The 23,393-nt window shown below is 39.7% G+C and overlaps 1 protein-coding gene and 2 long non-coding RNA genes across 5 annotated transcripts in view; 1 reads left to right on the top strand and 2 right to left on the bottom strand.

Moving 5' to 3' along the window:
• Window positions 1-805: 805 nt before the first annotated feature.
• Window positions 806-8,770, bottom strand: LOC118941333 (uncharacterized). The gene is made up of 5 exons (XR_016484758.1): window positions 7,346-8,770; window positions 7,087-7,179; window positions 6,712-6,864; window positions 1,605-1,721; window positions 806-1,441 (listed from the first exon to the last, which is right to left on the bottom strand). It is a non-coding gene; the product is annotated as an uncharacterized LOC118941333 (long non-coding RNA).
• A 5,481-nt stretch (window positions 8,771-14,251) lies between these two features.
• On the bottom strand, window positions 14,252-21,431 carry LOC149985421 (uncharacterized). The gene is made up of 2 exons (XR_016484757.1): window positions 21,144-21,431; window positions 14,252-15,503 (listed from the first exon to the last, which is right to left on the bottom strand). It is a non-coding gene; the product is annotated as an uncharacterized LOC149985421 (long non-coding RNA).
• Window positions 16,999-23,393, top strand: part of LOC110491485 (uncharacterized) — a 446,987-nt gene continuing 440,592 nt past the window's right edge. For 2 of the 3 annotated variants that reach the window (XM_090191196.1, XM_090191148.1), the window contains exon 1: window positions 17,017-17,422. The gene's annotated coding sequence lies outside the window, so the exon portion shown is untranslated. Of the gene's footprint in view, window positions 17,423-23,393 lie in introns of all 3 variants that reach the window. The other variant, XM_090191231.1, reaches the window with a different exon arrangement.

The raw sequence follows: 23,393 nt of genomic DNA, 5'->3' as shown, positions 1-23,393 counted from the left end.
GCATCTCTGATCAGTCTTCTCCTTATATGAGCTGAAAGTTTAGAGGGACGGCCAGGTCTTGGTAGATTTGCAGTGGTCTGATACTCCTTCCATTTCAATATTATCGCTTGCACAGTGCTCCTTGGGATGTTTAAAGCTTGGGAAATCTTTTTGTATCCAAATCCGGCTTTAAAGTTCTTCACAACAGTATCTCGGACCTGCCTGGTGTGTTCCTTGTTCTTCATGATGCTCTCTGCGCTTTTAACGGACCTCTGAGACTATCACAGTGCAGGTGCATTTATACGGAGACTTGATTACACACAGGTGGATTGTATTTATCATCATTAGTAATTTAGGTCAACATTGGATCATTCAGAGATCCTCACCGAACTTCTGGAGAGAGTTTGCTGCACTGAAAGTAAAGGGGCTGAATAATTTTGCACACCCAATTTTTCAGTTTTTGATTTGTTAAAAAAGTTTGAAATATCCAATAAATGTCGTTCCACTTCATGATTGTGTCCCACTTGTTGTTGATTCTTCACAAAAAAATACAGTTTTATATCTTTATGTTTGAAGCCTGAAATGTGGCAAAAGGTCGCAAAGTTCAAGGGGGCCGAATACTTTCGCAAGGCACTGTATTTTCTGTTTGGACAGTATCATTGTGTATGATCATGGTTCCCTCTTACACTGTTGTTATTTAGATTTAAGAGAGCTATTATCCTGTTTGTATTATCTGTTAAAAGATCAAAACAATTATTAAAAAAATACTATTTAAAATGTGTGGTGATTTGATTATATTACAATAAGACAAAAGTTTATTTCCATGTTGGTAGAGTGATAGAAACTTTATTGGCATTTAAACATATTATTTGTTTTAAACTTACAAGCAATCACAATTGATAAAATATACTGATACATATATAAGCAAACACACTATATAATGTAACAGGGCGTCATCTGGAAAATTCCAAATAAATAACAGAATTTCACTTATAGTACATATTTCACAATACATGAAAATCATTGTACATTATGTTGTGTTCTAATCAATGCATTATGTTGTCAGATGAGTCCCGATATGTTCATCTCTGTTTATATCAGATTAATTTGCTGATAGTGAGGCCCAGCAGCAGAGGGACTAGGCTCAGTCTGATGGACCAGGCTGTGGCTGTTACAGGGCCTGTAGTTACAATAACAGAGGCTGTGGTTACAGTTACAGGAGCTGTGGTTACAGTTACAGGAGCTGTGGTTACAGTTACAGGAGCTGTGGTTACAGTTACAGGAGCTGTCTTACAGGTGAACACATTCCCGAGGTTACTAATGCTAATCGCTGAGGGCAGCAATTGATTCACTGAGGGCAGCAGTTGACTTATTGAGGGCAGCAGTTGATTAATGGAAATGCACACGTTGGAAGTTGTACAGCCCTTGAGATTCACCGTAGTAGAATTGATGCCAGGTGTTACTGTCAAAGATAAAAACATAGTTTTCCCAACATTTAGATCTCTTGTAAAACAACTAAAAGCTCAACAATTAGTAGCTGCTCTGTATGAACAGCAAAATATTTTTTAGAGATGAACAAATGTGATAAGGTTTGGTATCATGAAAATAACCACAAGACAACTCACCACTGCCGCTAAAACACTGGTCTTCCACACCCAGGCAGGTCACAGTGCTGTTACACATCGTATCCCTGAAGCTGCTGCAGGAGGGACATTGTCTTCCATTAGCCAGAACATTGGGGGCTGTAGGAAGAGAACAGAGATGGGAATTTGTATATACAGTATTTATTCCACATTCAGTGGTCATATACAGTGAGTATCCAAAACATATACTGACCAGGTGAATTTAGGTGAAAGCTATTATCCCTTATTGATGTCACTAGTTAAATCCACTTCAGTCATTGTAGATTAAAGAGAAGAAATAATTATTTTTAAACCTTGAGACAGTTTAGACATGGATTGTGTACACTGAGTATACCAAACATTGGGAACACCTTCCTAATATTGAGTTGCATCCCCCTCAATGCTTACAACTCCTTATTTAACCTGTCTCCTGAGGTACAGAGCCAAAGGTACAGTGGTATCACATGAATTGTTTAGAAATTGCAGCACTTTTTGCACACAATCCCCCAAACTGGATGCATTTGCTCTTTATATTAAATTTGTTTATGAACGCCCCCGTCCAGAGGACAAATATTGTAGTTTTTTTTAACAGCAATTTTGCTAAATATACTGTACATACATTTGACATATACATTTTACAAAAACATTTTACATACATGGTACTTTTATAGTTACCTAACAATAATACATTACCAAACATCAACTCTTTAATCCCAATTTTCAGCCACTCTCAGCCCATCACACCTATCACCATAGACCTCAGCTCTTTAATCCCAACCTTCAGCCACTCTCAGCCCATCACACCTATCACCATAGACCTCAGCTCTTTAATCCCAACCTTCAGCCACTCTCAGCCCATCACACCTATCAACATAGACCTCAGCTCTTTAATCCCAACCTTCAGCCACTCTCAGCCCATCACACCTATCACCATAGACCTCAGCTCTTTAATCCCAACCTTCAGCCACTTTCAGCCCATCCCACCTATCAACATAGACCTCAGCTCTTTAATCCCAACCTTCAGCCACTCTCAGCCCATCACACCTATCACCATAGACCTCAGCTCTTTAATCCCAACCTTCAGCCACTCTCAGCCCATCACACCTATCAACATAGACCTCAGCTCTTTAATCCCAACCTTCAGCCACTCTCAGCCCATCCCACCTATCACCATAGACCTCAGCTCTTTAATCCCAACCTTCAGCCACTCTCATCCCATCACACCTATCAACATATACCTCAGCTCTTTAATCCCAACCTTCAGCCACTCTCAGTCCATCCCACCTATCACCATAGACCTCAGCTCGTTAATCCCAACCTTCAGCCACTCTCAGCCCATCACACCTATCAACATAGACCTCAGCTCTTTAATCCCAACCTTCAGCCACTCTCAGCCCGTCACACCTATCAACATAGACCTCAGCTCTTTAATCCCAACCTTCAGCCACTCTCATCCCATCACACCTATCAACATAGACCTCAGCTCTTTAATCCCAACCTTCAGCCACTCTCAGTCCATCACACCTATCACCATAAACCTCAGCTCTTTAATGCCAACCTTCAGCCACTCTCAGCCCATCACACCTATCACCATAGACCTCAGCTCTTTAATCCCAACCTTCAGCCACTCTCAGCCCATCACACCTATCAACATAGACCACCCTCCTTCGGTTTCCATGTGCCATATATTTTTTAATTGTGCTGTGATGTTATACAACATGTTTTAACCTTTCTAAACGTAAATTATCCACAGATTGTGAGTTAAAGATGAAAACCTTTCCTATATGTATTATTATTTATTGACTGACTATGGCTTTCCAAATCGCCCAACACTGCTATTTGGAAGGTTCATTTTAATTGCATGTTGTGATTTTTTTTTTACCATTCCTGAACCTTAATAACAGAATAACAATAACAGAATAAATGACCTATTGGTTAGTCATTTATTGGTTAGTCATATTAGTCTCTTCGCAGCAAGATCTACAGAGCTGAGATTGTTTTATGCCCCATATACATAGCAAGCACTCTGTTGGTGGCATGAGTTTTATATAATAATTGAAATTGAAAAACTGAGTTAAACCATATGCCATGGAATTGGTACATCAAAACTCTGCTCCCATTTATTTTGCAACCGGTATGGCGCAGCTGTCAACATTTTTGTCCTCAGATGAAATTGGTATATTTTTCTATTTATGCCAGTTCCTTTCAGCCAATTTGTGTCTTTATTAATATATGGCAGGCAAACAAATTCCCTACCTTCTCCCTTTTCCACTTGCATCCTCCATTTTTTGTGGTAGTGCTGCAACCAGTTGGTTGTAAATTTGGATTGAGCAGATATTCCAATATATTTTCAATAACAGCATATGTGACATACAGTGGGGCAAAAAAATAATTTAGTCAGCCACCATTTGTGCAAGTTCTACCACTTAAAAAGATGAGAGAGGCCTGTAATTTTCATCAAAGGTACACATCAACTATGACAGACAAAATGAGAAAAAAAATCCAGAAAATCACATTGTAGGACTTTTAATGAATTTATTTGCAAATTATGGTGGAAAATTAGTATTTGGTCAATAACAAAAGTTTATCTCAATACTTTGTTATATAACCTTTGTTGGCAATGACAGAGGTCAAACGTTTTCTGTAAGTCTTCAAAAGGTTTTCACACACTGTTGCTGGTATTTTGGCCCATTCCTCCATGCAGATCTCCTCTAGAGCAGTGATGTTTTGGGGCTGTTGCTGGGCAACACGGACTTTCAACTCCCTCCAAAGATTATCTATGGGGTTGAGATCTGGAGACTGGCTAGCCACTCCAGGACCTTGAAATGCTTCTTACGGAGCCACTCCTTCGTTGCCCGGGCGGTGTGTTTGGGATCATTGTCATGCTGAAAGACCCAGCCACGTTTCATCTTCAATGCCCTTGCTGATGGAAGGAGGTTTTCACTCAAAATCTCACGATACATGGCCCCATTCATTCTTTCCTTTACACAGATCAGTCGTCCTGGTCCTTTTGCAGAAAAACAGCCCCCAAGCATGATGTTTCCACCCCCATGCTTCACAGTAGGTATGGTGTTCTTTGGATGCAACTCAGCATTCTTTGTCCTCCAAACACGACGAGTTAAGTTTTTACCAAAAAAGTTATATTTTGGTTTCATCTGACCATATGACATTCTCCCAATCTTCTTCTGGATCATCCAAATGCTCTCTAGCAAACTTCAGACGTGCCTGGACATGTACTGGCTTAAGCAGGGGGACACGTCTGGCACTGCAGGATTTGAGTCCCTGGCGGCGTAGTGTGTTACTGATGGTAGGCTTTGTTACTTTGGTCCCAGCTCTCTGCAGGTCATTCACTAGGTCCCACCGTATGGTTCTGGGATTTTTGCTCACCGTTCGTGTGATCATTTTGACCCCATGGGGTGAGATCTTGCATGGAGCCCCAGATCGAGGGAGATTATCAGTGACCTTGTATGTCTTCCATTTCCTAATAATTGCTCCCACAGTTGATTTCATCAAACAAAGCCGCTTACCTATTTTAGATTCAGTCTTCCCAGCCTGGTGCAGGTCTACAATTTTGTTTCTGGTGTCCTTTGACAGCTCTTTGGTCTTGGCCATAGTGGAGTTTGGAGTGTGACTGTTTGAGGTTGTGGACAGGTGTCTTTTATACTTATAACAAGTTCAAACAGGTGCCATTAATGCAGGTAATGAGTGGAGGACAGAAGAGCCTCTTAAAGAAGAAGTTACAGGTCTGTGAGAGCCAGAAATCTTGCTTGTTCGTAGGTGACCAAATACTTATTTTCCACCATAATTTGCAAATAAATTCATAAAAAATCCTACAATGTGATTTTCTGGATTTGTTTTGCTCATTTTGTCTGTCATAGTTGAAGTGTAGCTGTGACGAAAATTACAGCCCTCTCTCATCTTTTAAGTGGGAGAACTTGGTACAATTGGTGGCTGGCTAAATACTTTTTTTGTCCCACTGTAACTCCTCCCTTTCTATTCATAATCCCATTAACAAATAAATACCATTTAAAAATACAATTCCGTAAAGAATGTTTTTTTATTAATCAGTATATTTGAATTTAACCATAACATTCGTAGTAATATTTGTTCTATCTTTTCTGGAAGATAATGATGACATTGTAACCAGCTTGTTTAAAGCTTTAATATTTTTAGCCCCCCAAACTCATATTCATTATATAAATAGGCACGTTTAATTTTGTCTGGCTTAGCATTCCAAATAAAATGAAATATTTTTTTGCAGAATCTTATCTATTTTTGCTAACTTTCTATTGAAATTAATTGTGGTCAGTTCATTTATATTTTTTGAGAAGTAAATACCAAGTATGTCTGCTTCACCATCCCCCTATTTTATTGGTAAACTCCAAAATTACATTGGTACTCCAAAATGACACAATATAATATTTACCATTAATTTCTATTGGGCACAAAATGATCTGAAACATAACCAAAACAAACAGAAAATGTATCCAACATGTTTGTAAAGTCACAAGCTTAATGTAATTATTTTGTAATAGGAATATGGGACCAAATACAAAACTTTTGTCCCAATACTTTTAGTCCCCTAAAATGGAGGGACTACTATATACAAAAAGCTGTAATTTCAAATTGTTTCACCCAATATGGATGAAAATACCCTCAAATTAAGGCTAACAGTCTGCACTTTTAACATCATTGTCATTATATCATTTAAAAAACAACGACACATGTGTCACTGTTCCAATACTGACTTTACTGGGCCTTTCAGCAATGTATTTCATGTCCTGATTTCAGTTGTCATAGTTTGAATAAATATACAGTGAGCTCCAAAACATGATTTCCCTGTGTTTTATATATGTCTCTGCACTATGAGGTTGGAATAATACTGTGCAATTGTGAACATTAAGATAATGCCCTTCCAGCGTAAGAGCTGTTTGAAAACACAGCTTGAAATTTCAGCCTGTTTTTGTTTATTTTTGACCATTTCAATTGAAAACAATCACAGTAAGTTACTTAATTGTTACCCAGAAATGGTTTGATATTGAGATGAAAACACCTGCATTTGACCTTTGAAAACCCCAAACCTAATTTAGGTAAAAGACAGTTATCTTACCAGGCTGTAGAGTTTGTTTGTTGCACCCATCGATGTTACAAAATAACTGGTTAGAGACAATGTGTAAGAAGCCCAGGTTCACTGACACTGTGGCTTCACCGTAGCTGAAGAATGGGGAACACTCCTTGACTACCTGGGTTGAATTGATGAGACCTGCACCAGTAACAGATCATTTACAGAACCAGAGAAAGATAGATCAATGTAGAATGTAATCTAATGAAATAGTAGCATAGAGCAACGAGTCAATTACCAATAAATATTGTACACTGTAATCTTACAGGAGGGTTTAAAAACATCCTTCTTGAGGAAGCTAACGACATCATTTAATTTGTCTTGAAGCATAATAGTGAAGTGGACAACAAACTCTAAACACACCTTTTGCATTGATGTTTGCAGTGAGACATGTTTCTCCCAAAGGGGCTGAACAGTTGACTATAAATGAGTCGTTGAAACACTGCAGCATCTCAACTGAAAAACAAGAAAATAAATACAAATACATACACATTAAATAAGAAAATTGAGAAATATACTGTAAAAGCAATTTTGCTATGTTGAAATATCAACACATACATGTGGGAGTGATGCAGTCAAAAAAACCTTTATGCACATCTCATTGTGAGTTCAGAGGTGTTACCTGAGCAGAAGAGAGTGCAGATGAGAGAGAGAGTCAGGATAAGCTTCATTCTGGACAGATAGACAGGCATTTGAACAGCAGTGGTACAGTACTCTGGGCTGGTCTGGTAGACAGGCAGATGAACAGCAGTGGTATCTGGGCTGGGAGACAGGTCCTTATAAACCCATCATCCAAGGTAGGGCAGGATGGGGTAATGTCAGAAATGTTGCTGTATTTCATGTTTAACAAGTTTCTCCACTCATGTGCCCTGGGAACATAAGTTATTCTGCTAACATAAGTGATCTTGATCTATAACATGATGCTACAACCACAATACTTGAAAATAGAGACGATTAACAACATTGCATCCTCTCCACATTGCTGGCCTGTATGACAAAGTGAAAAGAAGGGAGTCTGTGCTAAAGAAAACAACTCCAAATCATTCATTCTGTTTGCATTAAGGCTAAGTAATACTGCGAGACAACACAGCAAAGACATACACTTTATGGTCTAAATTGAAAAACTTCAGTCTTGTGTCAAATCTAATACAACAGAACACAGAGTGAAACCCCCTATATTTTTAAGTATTGTGACGACAGCACCATGTTTGGGTATGCTTGTCATCGGCAGGGACTGGAAAGTTTGACGGGATAAAAGGAAATATGAAAGGAGCAATGCCCAGGTAAAAAGATAAAGGAAAACCCGCCTCTGTCTTCTTGATAACCTAACCCTGGGATAGAGTTTTATTTCTTTAGCGGGACAATAATTGCACAAAAATCTAATTCCAAAGAAACAACTGAATCTTTCCAAGAGGTGTTGAGTGTTTCTGTTCGCTCCAGTCCGTGTCCTGAATTAGATTTGCTTGAAAATCAGAGACAAGGTTTGTATGTTGCTGTCCATCAAAGATTTTCAACCAACTTTATTGAGCTTGGTAGAATATTATTCAAAATGATTCACATCTTTAATGGCTGCAAATGGTGCTTTAACCAAGTAAATGGTGCTTAACCATGTATTTTTTTTTAAACTTTGAAAATGTGTAGTAGGTTGTGTAGATTGGGATGGATTCCAATGTATTCCTTTTAAGATAGAATTTTAAGGCATCTAAATGTAAAGACCATTTACTAGTTACTATATATCTGCTGCACTCCAAATTAATGTGTGGGTTTGAGTTCAGTGCAGTTTCTCTCCTGAATTCATTACATTATACTTATTTTTAGTTTTACTGTGCATTTCCCAATCAAGAAAAATAAACAAAAACTATGCTGCATTACACTTCAATAATAATACAAATATTTCTGATCACTTTTGAGTAAAATTGAAAGTGAAAATGAAGTACATTTTCTGCTGTCAATTTGTCTCTGATCCCAAATATGTGACTTTGTCACTCCCAAATATGTTACAAGAAAAGAAAACTTATCGTCTCTTCATTTCAGCGAAATTGAAAGTGAAAATGAGAGGGGCACTCTCACATGGGCTTAGGGGTCACATGTAGCTGACTAGGAAGTGTCAGCACAGGTGAGAGAAGATTGTTTACTGTTCCTACCATCAGACTCAAACACTAACACTTACAGATGCATTTCTTAATGTTGTATGACAATTATCTTTTATAACTACAATAAAGGGGGACATCACCAAGTCAAATATCTAGATCTGAAAATACATTTTTTATGAAATTTTTTATATCACCAAAGGAGGAATTAGGTTTAGGGGTGTCCAGTGAGATATACCTGCTGGAGCGCGTGCTACGGGTGGGTGCTGCTATGGTGACCAGTGAGCTGAGATAAGACGGGGCTTTACTTAGCAGAGACTTGTAGATGACCTGGAGCCAGTGGGTTTGGCGACGAGTATGAAGAGAGGGCCAGCCAACGAGAGTATACAGGTTGCAGTGGTGGGTAGTGTATGGGGCATTGGTGAAAAAACAGATGGCACTGTGATAGACTGCATCCAATTTGTTGAGTAGGGTGTTGGAGGCTATTTTATAAATGACATCGCCAAAGTCGAGGATCGGTAGGATGATCAGTTTTACGAGGGTATTTTTGGCAACATGAGTGAAGGATGCTTTGTTATAAAATAGGAAGCTGATTCTAGATTAATTTTGGATTGGAGATGCTTAACTTCATATGGCTGCAGGGGCAGAATTGAGTAGCTTGGATGAAAATGTGCCCATTGTAAACGGCCAGCTCCTCAGTCTCAGTTGCTAATATATGCATAATATTAGTAGTATTGGATAGAAAACATTCTAAAGTTTCCAAAACTGTCAAAATATTGTCTGTGAGTATAACAGAACTGATAATGCATTGGAAACCCTGAGGAAAATCAAAGCAGGAAGTGGCTTCTATTTTGAAAACTCCATGTTCCATAGCCTCCGTTTGCTCCATTTAAAGGGATATGAACCAGATTAATTTTCCTATCACTTCCTCAAGGTGTCAACAGTCTTCAGACATAATTTCAGGCTTATATTTTGAAAAATGAGCCAGAACGATAACATCGCGTCAAGTGGTCACATGAGTTTTGCTTGTGCAACAGAATTTGGACAGCCATTGTTTCCCCTCTCTTACTGTGAAAGACATTTGCGGTTGATATATTATCGATTATATATTTTAAAAACAACCAGAGGATTGATTATAAAAAATGTTTGACATGTGTCTGTGGACATAATGGAAACTATTTGGAATTTTCGTCTGCGTTGTCGTGACCGCTCTTTCCTGTGGATTTCTGAACATAACGCGCCAAACAAACTGAGGTATTTTTCATATAAAAATCAACTTTAAGGAACAAACTGAACATTTGTTGTGTAACTGGGAGTCTCGTGAGTGAAAACATTCGAAGATCAACAAAGATAAACGATTCATTTGATAACTTTTCTGATTTTCGTGACCGAGCTACCTGATGCTATGTGTATTTAATGTTTTGTCGAGCGATCGATAAACTTACACAAACGCTTGGATTGCTTTCGCTGTAAAGCATTATTTCAAAATATGACACGACAGGTGGATTAACAAAAGGCTAAGCTGTGTTTTCCTATATTGCACTTGTGATTTCATGAATATAAATATTTATTGTAATATTTATTGTATGTAGCGCTATGCTATTCAGCAGTTGTTGATGACACTTATCCCGATAGGGGGATTGCAGCTATAACAGGTTAATGTGAGTCTGGAAGGAGAAGTTAGTCAAGCCAGAGACTTAGGTATTTGTAATTGTCCACATATTCTAAGTCAGAACCATCCAGAGTAATGATGCTGGACGGGTGGGCAGGTGCATGCAGTGATAGGTTGAAAAGCATGCATTTAGTTTTACTTGCATTTAAGAGCAGTTGGAGGCTGCGGAAGGAGAGTTGCATGGCATTGAAGCTCGTCTGGAGGTTAGTTGACACAGTGTCCAACGATGGGCCGGAAGTATACAGAAGGATGATGTCATCTGCATAGAGGTGGATCAAAGAATCACCAGCAGCGAGAGCGACATCATTGATGTGTACAGAGAAGAGAGTCGGCCCGAGAGTTGAACCCTGTGGCATCCCCATAGAGACTGCCAGAGGTCCAGACAACAGGCCCTCCGATTTGACACACTGAACTCTATCAGAGAAATAGTTTGTGAACAAGGCAAGGCAATCATTTGAGAAACCAAGGCTGTTGAGTCTGCCAATAAGAATGTGGTGATTGACAGAGTCGAAATCCTTGGCGAGGTCGATGAATACGGCTGCACAGTAATGTCTCTTATCGATTGCGGTTATGATATCGTTTAGGACCTTGAGCATGGCTGAGGTGCACCCATGACCAGCACTGAAATCAGATTGCATAGCGAAGAAGGTACGGTGGGATTCTAAATGGTCGGTAATCTGTTTGTTAACTTGACTTTCGAAGACCTTAGAAAGGCAGGGTAGGATAGATATAGGTCTGTAGCAGTTAGGGTGTAGTGTGTCTCCCCCTTTGAAGAGGGGGATGACCACGCGAGCTTTCCAATCTTTGGGAATCTCAGACAATAAGAAAGAGAGGTTGAACAGGCTAGTAATAGATGTTGTAACAATTTCGGCAGATAATTTTAGAAAGAGTGGGTCCTGATTGTCTATCCCGGCTGATTTGTAGGATTCCAGATTTTGCAGCTCTTTTAGAACATCAGCTATCTGGATTTTGGTAAAGGAGAAATGGGGGAGGCTTGGGCGAGTTGCTGTGGGGAGTGCAGGGCAGTTGGGGTAGCTAGGTGGAAGGCATTGCCAGCCGTAGAAAAATGCTTATTGAAATTCTCAATTATAGTGGATTTATTGGTGGTGACAGTGTTTCCTAGCCTCAGTGCAGTGGGCAGCTGGGAGGAGGTGCTCTTATTCTCCATGGACTTTACAGTGTCCCAGAACTTTTACTGAGTTTGTGCTACAGGATGCAAATTTCTGCTTGAAAAAGCTAGCCTTAGCTTTCCTAACTGCCTGTGTATATTGGTTCCTAACTTCCCTGAAAAGTTGCATATCACGGGGGCTATTCGATGTTACTGCATTACGCCACAGGGTGCTTTTGTGCTGGTGAAATGCAGTCAGGTCTGGAGAGAACCAAGGGCTATATCTGTTCCTGGTTCTACATTTTTTGAAAGGGGCATGCTTATTTAAGATGGTTAGGAAGGCACTTTTAAAGAATAACCAGGCATCCTCTGCTGACGGAATGAGGTCAATATGCTTCCAGGATACCCGGGCCAGGTCGATTAGAAAGGCCTGCTCACTGAAGTGTTTTAGGGAGCGTTTGACAGTGATGAGGGGTGGTTGTTTGACCGCAGAAGCATTACGGATGCAGGCAATGAGGCAGTGATCGCTGAAATCTTGGTTGAAAACAGCAGAGGTATATTTGGAGGGCAAGTTGGTTAGGATGATATCTATGAGGTTGCCCATGTTTATGGCTTTGAGATGGTACCTGGCAGGTTCATTGATAATTTGTACTGTATGTGGATGCGTCAAGAACTGCTCTCAACCTGTGCCAGTGGCATTTAATAGAGCCATTATACTTACCTTAAACCTAACCCTAACCAAGCACTTCATGGTTACCGATGTGAGTGCTACAGGGCGTTAAACATTTAGGCAGGTTACCTTAGTGTTCTTGGGAACAGGCACTATGGTGGTCTGCTTGAAACATGTAGATATTACAGACTCAGTCAGGGAGAGGTTGAAAATGTCAGTGAAGACTTAACAGTTTGTCAGTGCATGCTCTGAGTACACGTCCTGGTAGTCCATCTGGCCCTGCGGCTTTGTGAATGATGACCAGTTTAACTTCAATGGGATAGGGGGCAGTATGTTCACGTCCGGATGAAAAACGCGTCCAAAGTAAACTGCCTGCTACTCAGGCCCAGCAACTAAGATATGCATATTATTAGTGGATTTGGATAGAAAACACTCTGAAGTTTCTAAAACTGTTTGAATGATGTCTGTGAGTATAACAGAACTTATTTGGCAGGCGAAACCCCGAGGACAAACCATTCAGAATTGTTGTTTTTTCGGTCACTCTCTTTTCAATTGATTTTCATTGGGATTCCAGATTTCTAAGGGGCGGGCTTGCAGTTCCTATCGCTTCCACTGGATGTCAACAGTCTTTAGAAATTGGTTGAGGTTTGTCCTTTGAGAAATGAAGAAGTAGCTCTGTTCAGAATGAAGGTAGAGGGAAGTGTACTCTTTGTTAGAGGCGCGTGACCTGAAAAGCACGCTCCACTTTGTTTTCATCCGGAATGGAACACAGTTAAACCCGTCTTAAATTTGATCGATTATTTCCGTTAAAAAATAGCTAAAGTTTTATCAGGAAAGTAGTTTGAAATGTTTGGACAACGATTACAGGTAACTTTTGAAATAGTTTGTAGTCATGTCGCTCATGTTCCAACTGGTGTTTTTCTGAATCAAACTTGCCAAATAACCGTGCCAAATTTCAAATAAAATCTGAAATTTGACATGCTGGCTGGATTCACAACAAGTGTAGCTTTAATTTGGAGTATTGCATGTGTGATTTCATGAAAGTTTAATTTTTATTGTAATTTATTTGAATTTCGCGCTCTGCATTTTCGCTGGATGTTTGGGACGCTACCGTCCCACCTATCCCAGAGAAGTTAAAGGTCTTGCTCAGATCGGCTTACGAGAGCGTTATCACACAGTCATCCAGAACAGCTGGTATTCTCATGCATGCTTCAGTGTTGCTTGCCTCGAAGTGAGCATAAAAGGCATTTAGCTAATCTGGTAGGCTCGCTTCACTGGGCCGCTCACGTATGGGTTTTCCTTTGTAGTCCATAATTGTTTTCAACCTCTGCCACATCTGACGAGCATCAGAGCCGGTGTAGTAGGTTTCAATCGTAATCCTGTACTGACGCTTTGCTTGTTTGATGGTTCGTCTGAGGAAATAGCTGGATTCTTATAGGCATCCGGATTAGTGTCCCGCTCCTTGAAAGCGGCAGCTCTAGCCTTTAGCTCGATGCGGATGTTGCCTGTAATCCATGGCTTCTGGTTGGGATATGTATTGTACTTTGGGGACGAAAGTGCACTTATTGATGAAGCTGCTGACTGAGGTGGTATACTCCTCAATGCCATTGGATGAATCCCGGAACAATTTCCAGTCTGTGCTAGCAAAACAGTCCTGTAGCGTAGCATCCACGTCATCTGACCACTGTATTGAGCGAGTCACTGGTAACTTCCTGCTTTAGTTTTGCTTGTAAGCAGGAATCAGAAGGATGGCTTCTCTGTTCTGCCGTTGCATTGAAAATCCATCCAGCTCTATATTATCTGTGTCTTCGTTCAGCCACGGCTCGCTGAAACTTAAAAGTTTCAGGGATAAGAGTTCTTAATGTCCCGTTGGTAGGATAATCTTAATAGTAGGTCATCCATTTTATTTTACAATGATTGCATGTTAGTGAAGAGTGATTCATTCTGCGATGTGTAATTTAATGAGGACACTACCACAACTGGAGGTCTGTTTGTTGGATTTTTATTTGTCCTGCACACGAAGTGACAATGTACAAGATGTTAGCCTTTGGCACAGTCACAGTCCTCAGGCACCTCGCTAACTGAGGGTCAGGCAAGAGAAAGCAACCAAAAATTAAAAGCAGGTGCTGCGTGCACACAGTCAGTGCACAACAATACAATACAATGAAAGTAAAATGATATACAACATAATTCAGACAAAATAAAATATATACCTGTGCATGAAGAGACAACGTACAAGATGTTAGCCCTTGGCGCAGTCACAACTCAGGCACCTGCGCAAGCACATGGGAACTCACTCAAACATTGTCCCAAGTACCCACAGGTTACAATAGGTACCCTAGCTAGAGAACTTGATAACATTTTTGAACATTCAATATGTACAATATAAATATTTAGCTAAACTTATGCAACCATAACAGCACATTGTGTAATATTACCACAGTTTAATATTGAAAAATAGAGGAGCCAAGGACAACATACATTGTGGCAGGGTAGCCTAGTGGTTAGAGCGTTGGACTAGTAACCGGAAGGTTGCAAGTTCAAACCCGAGCTGACAAGGTACAAATCTGTTGTTCTGCCCCTGAACAGGGAGTTAACCCACTGTTCCTAGGCCGTCATTGAAAATAAGAAGTTGTTCTTAACGGACTTGCCTGGTTAAATAAAGTTTTTTAAAAAGCAAAAAAATTGCTAACTGAGGGTCAGGCAAGAGAGAACAATAGGAGGGTACGGAACACAGACACCACACGATGGACCAAACCAAAATATACAAAACTTTCACAATCAATTGTATTTTACAATATAGATATGAAAAAGTGTTTGCACACAAAAAACTGCATTAGCTATGCAGCTGTAATGAAATTAAAAGCACACTCTGAAATATTATTATTATCAAATTATTAACCTCCCCTTTTGAACTGGCCTATTTGAACTGGTCCTTGTGTGTAACTGGGTGCATAATCTAGAGGAACAACTTCACACTGCTACATTAGCAAGTATAATTGATGGCAGTGGGAGTTTACTCACCTACAGATTCTCATAAGGCAGCCAGATCTGCATCCTCTTTTCCGTCATCTTTTCTTCACTCAAATGACAGGATCTGGGCCTGTTCCTGGGAGAGCAGTTTATCTTTCTTGTCAGACTCGTTAAAGGAAAAAGCTTCTTCCAGTTAGTGGTGAGTAATTCCAGTTCTGATGTCCAGAAGTTATTTTCGGTAATAAGAGACGGTAGCAGCAACATTATCTACAAAATAAGTAAAAAAATAAGTTACAAACGCAAAAAAACTAACAAAATAGCACAATTGGTTACGGCATGTATAACGTCAGTCATGCTCTTCGGCGCCATCTTAACAGTGCATGAGTGTGTGAGTTTGAGTTCAGTGATGGTTGTCCTGAATTCATTACATTGTATTTCTTTATTATTGTTCATCAAGTAATATAGACTGGGAGCTTGATTCAATCCATAGCGCAGAAGAGTTATACATTTTCACAAAGTAGTTTGGATGTAGTGAACTACTTTTTCAAAGTAACTAGTATTTTTGGCAGAAATGCCTTCTGGAACATGTGAACTTTCATGTGCCTTTATAACAAACTTTTATGCTATCTGTAAATACAAATAAAATTGTTAAATTACGAGCCTAGTTGGTTTAGCCACAGAAAAAAATAGCAACCTTACCGCTAGCCATGATTGGCTGAGAGAATGAGTTTTTAAATCAGGGGAATTTAGAGTAGCTAAGGAGATGGAGCTAAGGAGACGGAGAAAGCACCTGTCTCCAGATTAAATCGTCAAACTAAGGGCAACCATAGCAGAGAGGGAAAGCGTCCATCCATATATATGGGTAAGATAGTCTAGCTAGCTACATTTTCAGATATTACACATTTCTAATTTAGTCAAAAAGTAATTTTAATTTCAAGTTAAAGTGTACTATAAACTAGCTAGCTAACGTTAGCTGGCTGGTTTGCTAGCTAACGTTACGTGTGTGATCTGTGAAGTAATATTATTCGCATCTCAGTGCCATTTTCTTAGATAGTTATAGCCTAATGTTAGCTAGCTAACATTGAACCTTGTTGGTTAGATTCATGCAGTGTAGTAACGTCATGAGTTGGGATTATGGTTGTTAACTGTTAACTGTTTAGCTAGCTATAGTTATGCAACACATAGCGCTGTAACGTACAATTGACCTTAATTTGCCACCCAAAAATGTAATCCTTCCAGGTCAACAGTAATATGAATACCATTGTAAAGCACAATTTGTCCCCTTTCCAACAAAATCAATGACTAGACCTTCATGCTGCCCATATCTGCATGATTGAAGAAGGCAAGGAACTCCGCCTTTTTTATAAAGGCGGGTGGGGATGCAAAACCTACTGCATGATAGGGAAAGGGAGAGATAATGTCACGCCCTGAACATAGTAAGCTGTTAACCTCTTCGATATAGGGGGCGCTATTTTAATTTTTGGATGAAAAACGTTCCCGTTTTAAACAAGATATTTTGTCACGAAAAGATGCTTGACTATGCATATAATTGACAGCTTTGGAAAGAAAACACTCTGACGTTTCCAAAACTGCAAAGATATTGTCTGTGAGTGGCACAGAACTGATGTTACAGGCGAAACCCAGATAAAAATCCAATCAGGAAGTGCTGCATTTTTTGAAACCGCCTCATGCCAATGACTCCTTATATGGCTGTGAATGAGCTACGAATGAGCTTATGTTTTCCACGTTTTCCCCAAGGTGTCTACAGCATTGTGACGTCTTTTTAGGCATTTCCCTTGAAGAATGGCTGCAAGGGACCATATATGGCATGTGGTCACATGATCACTCCCGCAGAAAACCTTGCGTAAAATACTGTGGTAGCCATTTTTCCAATCGCTTCTTATGAGAAACCAACTGCCTCGACGGATATATTATCGAATACATATGTTAAAAACACCTTGAGGATGGATCCTAAACAACGTTTGCCGTGTTTCTGTCGATATTATGGAGCAAATTTTGAAAAAAGGTTGGCGTTATAGTTGAAGTATTTTTCGGTCGATTTTTCAGCCAAGCAGGATGAACAAACGGGAGCTATTTCGCCTACAAAAATAATATTTTTGGAAAAAAGGAACATTTGCTGTCTAACTGGGAGTCTCCTGAGTGAAAGCATCTGAAGTTCTTCAAAGGTAAATTATTTAATTTGGTTGCTTTTCTTATTTTCGTGAAAATGTTGCCTGCTGCCAGCAGAGCCTAGCATAGCATTATGCCATGATAAACTTACACAAATGCTCGTCTAGCGTTGGCTGTAACGCATATTTTGAGATGACAGTGTTGTTAACAAAAGGCTAAGCTTGTGTTTGAATATATTTATTTCATTTCATTTGCGATTTTCATGAATAGGAAAAGTTGCGTTATGGTAATGCGCTTGAGGCTATGATTACGCTCCCGGATACAGGATTGCTAGTTGCGTGATAGTGACTAGGGTGGGTCATCTAGGTTTTTGTATATCTATGTTGGCCTGATATGGTTCCCAATCAGAGACTGCTGTTTATCGTTGTCTCTGATTGGGGATCATATTTAGGTAGCTATTTCCTTATTTGTGTTTGTGGGATCTTGTCTACATTAAGTTGCCTGAGTGCACACCAGTAGCTTCATGCTTCATTTGGTATTTTGTTGTTTTTGTTGGTGTTCATTTAATAAAGGAATATGTATGCCTACCACGCTGCACCTTGGTCTACTCCTTACGACGAACGTGACAGAGAAGCTGTGTGGGGAAATTGCTTTTTCACCCGATCTGCCCAACTTATCACCTCTAAAATGTAAATAAAACATTATAAAGAGTTTATATAATGTGTCATTACATACGTTTTTGAAAGTTTGTGTCGAATTTGAATCGGGTTTTTAACTTCTTATGGCTGCAGGGGCAGTATTGAGTAGCTTGGATGAAAAGGTGCCCATTGTAAACGACCAGCTCCTCAGTCTCAGTTGTTAATATATGCATATTATTATTAGTATTGGATAGAAAACTCCAAAACTGTCAAAATATTGTCTGTGGGTATAACAGAACTGATATTGCATTGGAAACCCTGAGGAAAATCAAAGCAGGAAGTGGCTTCTATTTTGAAAACTCCATGTTCCATAGCCTCCCTTTGCTCCATTTAAAGGGATATGAACCAGATTCATTTTCCTATCGCTTCCTCAAGGTGTCAGTCTTCAGACATAGTTTCAGGCTTTTATTTTGAAAAATGAGCCAGAACGATAACATCGCGTCAAGTGGTCGAATGAGTTTTGCTCGTGAAACAGATTTGGGGCTGCCATTGCCTTTCCCTCTCCTACTGATAAAGACATTTGCGGTTGATATATTATCGATTATATATTTTGAAAACTACCTGAGGATTGATTATAAAAAACGTTTGACATGTTTCTGTGGATATTACGGAAACTATTTGGAATTTGTCTGCGTTGTCGTGACCGCTCTTTCCTGTGGATTTCTGAACATAACGCGCCAAACAAACGGAGGTATTTTGGATATAAAAAATCATCTTTATGGAACAAAACAAACATTTATTGTGTAACTGGGAGTCTCGTGAGTGAAAACATCCGAAGATCATCAAAGGTAAACGATTAGTTTGATTGCTTTTCTGATTTTCGTGACCGAGCTACTTGATGCTAAGTGTACATAATGTTTTGTCGAGCGATCGATAAATTTACACAAACGCTTGGATTGCTTTCGCTGTAAAGCATATTTTCAAAATCTGACACGACAGGTGGATTAACAAAAGGCTTAGCTGTGTTTTCCTATATTGCACTTGTGATTTCATAAATATAAATATTTTTTGTAATATTCATTGAATGTAGCGCTATGCAGTTCAGCGGTTGTTGATAACAATTATCCCGGTAACGGGATTGCAGCCATAACAACTAAGGGTGTGCTAAAGTTATCTTCAGAAGTAAACAGCGGCTGTTGTGGCTTTTGATAGTCATGTTGGCTTGCGGGGATGACGCAAAAATGAATGCAGTCAGTTGTACAATTGACTTGGTATCCCCCCCTTACCCAGTCCCTGCTCTTTATTGTTCTTAATCTGCGAGAAAAGCGGTACACCTCGTGGAGAGAGGCTGTACGACAAAATGAGTTGCATTATGAGCGCCTATGCGCTCTGTACCATCACTCATTCATATATCTTTATGTACATATTCTTTATCCCCTTACACTTGTGTCTATAAGGTAGTAGTTTTGGAATTGTTAGCTAGATTACTTGTTGGTTATTACTGCATTGTCGGAACTAGAAGCACAAGCATTTCGCTACACTCGCATTAACATCTGCTAACCATGTGTATGTGACAAATACAATTTGATTTGATTATAATGTCATTCAACGCTTGAGTAGAAACGTAGTACACGCCCCAGCCGCCACAGTCCCATTGGTTTTCATTGCAGCCTCGTGCCGAGGTTGCACAAATTTTTACGGAACGGGGTTAGTCAACAGTAGCTAGCTAGCTATATGTCTTAACAAAAGACTCCACTATGCAAGTAACCATTTCAATAGAATGTTCATGATCTCAATGCGACAACTGCTGATAGACGTAGCTGGTAAATTCGCTCTGGCTATCTACTCTGATTTCAGAGAACTCTCATGTGAGTGTGCTAGAGTGCAGAATAACTGACACATTTTTGTACGCTCAACACCCGTTGAATATGGCAAAAAAGTGTAATTAAATTGTTGCCAGCAGTACAGTTGCTGTCACCAATGCTCGAGATAATATAAAAACCACCAGCCTCTGGCAGGCAGCACCCAATTGTGGAATTATGTAAAACTGAGTTTAAATGTATTTGCCTAAGGTGTATGTAAACTTCCAACTTCAACTGTATATACTAGGCAGTGTCAGAGGAAGGCCCAAAAAATTGTCAAAGACTCCAGTCACCCAAGTTATAGACCGTTCTCTTTCTGCTACCGCATGGCAAGCAATACCAGAGCGCCAAGTCTCGGTCCATAAAGCTCCTTCACAGCTTTTAATCCCAAGCCATAAGACTGTTGAACAATTAATCAAATAGCCACCAGACTATTTACATTGACCCCCCCCCCCTTTGTTTTAACTACTCGCTGTTTATTGTCTATGCAGTCACTTTACCCTTACCTACATGTACATGTACTATTTACCTCAACCTGTACTACCGCGCATTGACTCGGTAACGGTATATAGCTTCGTTATTGTTATTTTATTGTGTTGCTTTTTATTTAATTTTTTTACTTTCGTTTATTTAGTAAATATTTTCTGAACTCTATTTCTGGAACTGGATTGTTGGTTAAGTGCTTGTAAGTAAGCATTTCACAGTAAGATCTACACTTGTTGTATTTGGTGTATGTGACAAATATAATGAGATTTTATGTTTAGCGGTTGCTTTGCATAAAACTAAAGGCACCACCACTCTATACTCCTATATAGTCAGATCTTGGCCAGTCTTCTCAGAATATACCCCAGCTGAAGAGACACATTTTACCATTATTGCTTGTCATAGTCTAGGTCACTTAACACAGGCAAGACATGTCAGCAGAAAGTTGAACTTCAGGTAATACTGGGCCATCATGAACAGTAAAGGAAGAAGTCAGGACAAGTACAGTCTTGCTGTTTTATAATAAATTCCACCGTCGTGGAATGGAATGAACGTGCTTTAACATTTGTGTTTTTGGAGCACAGTGTCTCATTGTTCCCCTCTGTACTTGTCCTGACTTCAACAGTTTTATAAAAGGTTTCAGGCTTGTTTTTTGAAAAATGAACAAGTAAGTACTCAAAAACTAAATTAAATTAAAAACACAAAAAAAAACAGCACTATCAAGGTTCTTATCGGCTATTTCTAGCATTCGCTGAGACGACAGGCCAATAATTCGTTTTTAGGTTTTACAGTACCTTACACAACATGTATCTGCGCATTTCCCTAGTCACCCCGTTCACTCTGTCCAGTTTGAAATATAGTTGAATAGTGGAGACCAGAGTCTATCAAACTTGGGCTGTCTCTTGTGGAGGTCATAAGTGAGCTTTTCAAGAGGAAGAAAGTCAACAATCTGGTCAATCCACATTTTAAATGTAGGAGGGGTATTAGAGGCCCACAATAGAAGAATACATTTCTTAGCAAAGTATGTAATAGTCATAAGCAAATTTTCTCTGTCAGGATCAAGAACAAAGTCCTGCTGGGCATTAAGATAGATACACGGGTCATATCAAACTGTACCTCTAGTATTTTCTGTGCAGCAGTATGTATAGATTCTGGCAATCTCTCTACAGATCCAACATACATGCATATAGGTTCCACTTTCAGAGGTACATCTTTTACAGTTAGGAGACATATCTGTTTTCATTCTATGGAGTCTCAAATGAGTATAATAAAATTTGTAATTAGATTATTTCATTTTTACATTGGTAGAGGAGCAGTATACCCTGTCGCAAACCTCCGTCCATAACTCATCACTGATAGTCAGACCAAGGTCCTTTTCCCAGATTATTTTCAAAGGAGTAAAGGAGGAGCCTCCTTTCTCAGAAAGGAGTTTAGATGTAAGATATTTTGCCTTTAATGGATTGTGCTGTGACAAGAAGGGTTTCAACTTCATTCAACTGAGTTCTAAACGTCCTCTTGGAGGTAAATGACGAAATGACATGTCTAATTTGAAGATATTTTTAAAAAATGGGATCTTGGCACATCGAATTCACTGCGCAGCTCTTGAAAGGATTTCAGTGGTGGTTTTCTGATTAAATAGGTCTGAAAAGGTCCTGATTCCTAGAGTATGCCAAAGATTAAAGTTGGCATCCCTCAGGGATTTTGGCAAGTCTGGGTTGCCTACTATAGGCGAGTGAGAACATATTTGGGAGGAAATGCTCAGGTATTTCTTACAGTCCCTCCACGCTAGTAGGGTGCTGTAAATCACAAAGGTTTTGGCTATGTTGCCCACTTCACTAAAGTTATTAATGAATATAATTGAGCTTAAGGGCAATTAACCACAGGATTGGGCTTCTATCTGAATCCACGTTGACTCTTGTCTGTTTGTGATCCATGTTAGCATGTTGCAGATTTGGGCAGACCAGTAGTACAATTGAAGGGAGGGAAGGGCAAGACCACCCTTAGATTCAGGTTTCGAGAGAGTGGAAAACTTGATCCTAGGTTTTTTATTGCCCCATATAAATTTGGTGATGCTTTGGTTAGTTGTTTTGAAGAAGGAAACTATGAGATAGCATGGGAACATCTGAAATAAGTAGTTCAGTCTAGGGAGGACGTTCATACGGATGACATTAATTATTCCTACTAAGCTAATTGGGAGGGAGATCCAGGTTTGGAGATCGTTCTTGATTCGATCCAGGAGTGGAAGATAATTTTCCTTAAACAAGCTATTCAGATCTGGTGTTATGAAGATCCCGAGGTATTGAAACCCCTGTGTTTTCCATTGGAAAGGACATAGTGTCTTCATAGAGCTGGTGAGTGTAATATTGAGAGGGCAAACAGTGGATTTGTTAAAATTGATCTTATAACCTGAAAACTTGCCATACTGAGCAATTGTGTCTAAAATGAGAGGGAGGGATTTCTCAGGGTTGGATATGTAGAGCAAGACATCATCCGCGTAAAGCGAAATCTTGTGCTGCAGGCCGCCTGCAGAAACACCCATAATACTTGGATTGCTCCTTATCAGCTCTGCCAGAGGCTCCGCCCCCAACAAGTAGAGCAGGGGGGACAGCGAGCACCCTTGTCTTGTGCCCCGTTCCAGAGGGAATCTGTCAGAGTTCAGTCCATTAGTAGTCACCATGGCATTTGGATGAGAGTATAGTGATTTGATCCATTTAATACAATTTGGGCCCATATTGAACTTTTCTAAGACTGAAAACAGAAAGCTCCACTCCATGCTGTCAAACGCCTTCTCAGCATCCAGTGAAGCCAGCAGGACAGGGGTCTTCTGTGCGTTTACTTGATCAATAATATCAAAAAGACGACGAATGTTATCAGAAGAGTATCTGTCTCTAATAAATCCAGTTTGGTCAGCTTTTATTATTTTGGGAAGAAGAGTGTTTAGTCTTTTGGCGAGCAATTTGGTAATTATTTTATAGTCGAAATCCAACAAGCTTATGGGCCGGAAGGACGAGCAGGATGGGGGGTCCTTGTCCTTTCTTAGCAAC

This window comes from Oncorhynchus mykiss, chromosome 1 (genome assembly GCF_057628025.1).
Source record: "Oncorhynchus mykiss isolate SJ-2025 chromosome 1, ASM5762802v1, whole genome shotgun sequence".
NCBI classification, from domain to species: Eukaryota; Metazoa; Chordata; class Actinopteri; order Salmoniformes; family Salmonidae; genus Oncorhynchus; species Oncorhynchus mykiss.
The sequence above is the reverse complement of the archived record's forward strand: the minus strand, read 5'-3'. Positions and strand labels throughout refer to the sequence as shown.